Raw genomic sequence first — 1,346 nt, forward strand, 5'->3', positions numbered from 1 at the left:
TATATATATATATATACGTATTTCATATGTATAATTTATTATGTACACAATTACATCATCAATAGTATGATATATTGTTATTACCTATATTATAGGCATAATATTTCAAATTTTAAATCATTTTCAAGAAAAGATTTTAAAAAGATGTATTTTTATCTATATAGAAATCACAGCATTCCTTCGGAAATTTTGGTTTGCTCATTCTTAGATAATAACTTATTTGAAATTGAGCAAGATCAAAGTCCGACCATCGTGATAATAACAATTTATATTTAATATAATAACGTCACTATTTTAAGAAACAGTAAATTCAAATAGACAAATCAATATCGAAAAATTTTATAAAATTATTTTATTTTATGAGACTACCAAAAGACACAAGTAATCAGGTAATTTTATAAAATATACGTATATATATTGCTATTTATAATAACGCCTTAAATCATCAAACTTGAAAATGCATATATATCTTGTATAATAATTGTTCAATGTGATTAATCTGGCAAATTTTGCAACAAAATTTTTATGAGAAACTATTTTTACTTCATAGAATAGTTACACAATTAAACTATTGTTATAATTGCTTGTTACATGTGATATTGCAATTGTCTAGTCATGATGTATCGAAGTTGAACTTTTTGCGAGCTTCGTACAATATGACATAATAATTTTTAAAAGAGAAGTACATACACTAATGCAGAGCACTGCCCGTAAACAAATTATTTACAGAAATTCAGTTATCTTATTGTCAGTGATCATACAGGTAGCAATGATTGTTCAAATTATGACGTAGTATGTTTGTATAGATATATCTTTTTCTGATCTTTATATATATGTCTTTATATATTTGTATAATGTTAATTAGAATTTTACGAATTGCGATTGTACAATTACGGGCTACAAGTTAAAATATGTGAAACGTGTTCCTGCTTTAAAATTGATCACCTTAGTGCGCGTCTCGACTTATTTAGTACTTATAAATAAGGGAAAATACATAATGTGCGTATCTCATTAAGAATTTTTCTGAATATTTTTGTGATATTTTAAACAATAGTGATATGTAACCGGCGGAAGAACTTTTATCACATTTGCTGCTATTGAAAAAATTGCGGACATTATTTTGTATGCAGATTAATAAAAATTAATTCATTTGAAGTAGTATTTACATTCTTTTGTATATCATACAACTAGATAATTATACATGAAAAAGTTAAAATTACAAAATTTACTTCGATACAACATAATTTTTAAATATGTATATGTACATATACATATATATAAATATATAATTTACAAAATAAATGTAAATTACAATTATGTCAAAATTTTTTGAAAGATATATCGTC

The 1,346-nt window shown here is 23.8% G+C and overlaps 1 protein-coding gene across 2 annotated transcripts in view; it reads left to right on the forward strand.

Moving 5' to 3' along the window:
* The window catches only part of LOC108753507 (prostatic acid phosphatase-like), a 6,722-nt gene that overhangs the window by 3,432 nt on the left and 1,944 nt on the right, over positions 1–1,346 (forward strand). The gene's annotated exons all lie outside the window — the stretch shown is intronic.

The sequence above is a fragment of the Trachymyrmex septentrionalis genome, unplaced genomic scaffold, assembly GCF_001594115.1.
Source record: "Trachymyrmex septentrionalis isolate Tsep2-gDNA-1 unplaced genomic scaffold, Tsep1.0 scaffold7, whole genome shotgun sequence".
Taxonomy (NCBI): domain Eukaryota; kingdom Metazoa; phylum Arthropoda; class Insecta; order Hymenoptera; family Formicidae; genus Trachymyrmex; species Trachymyrmex septentrionalis.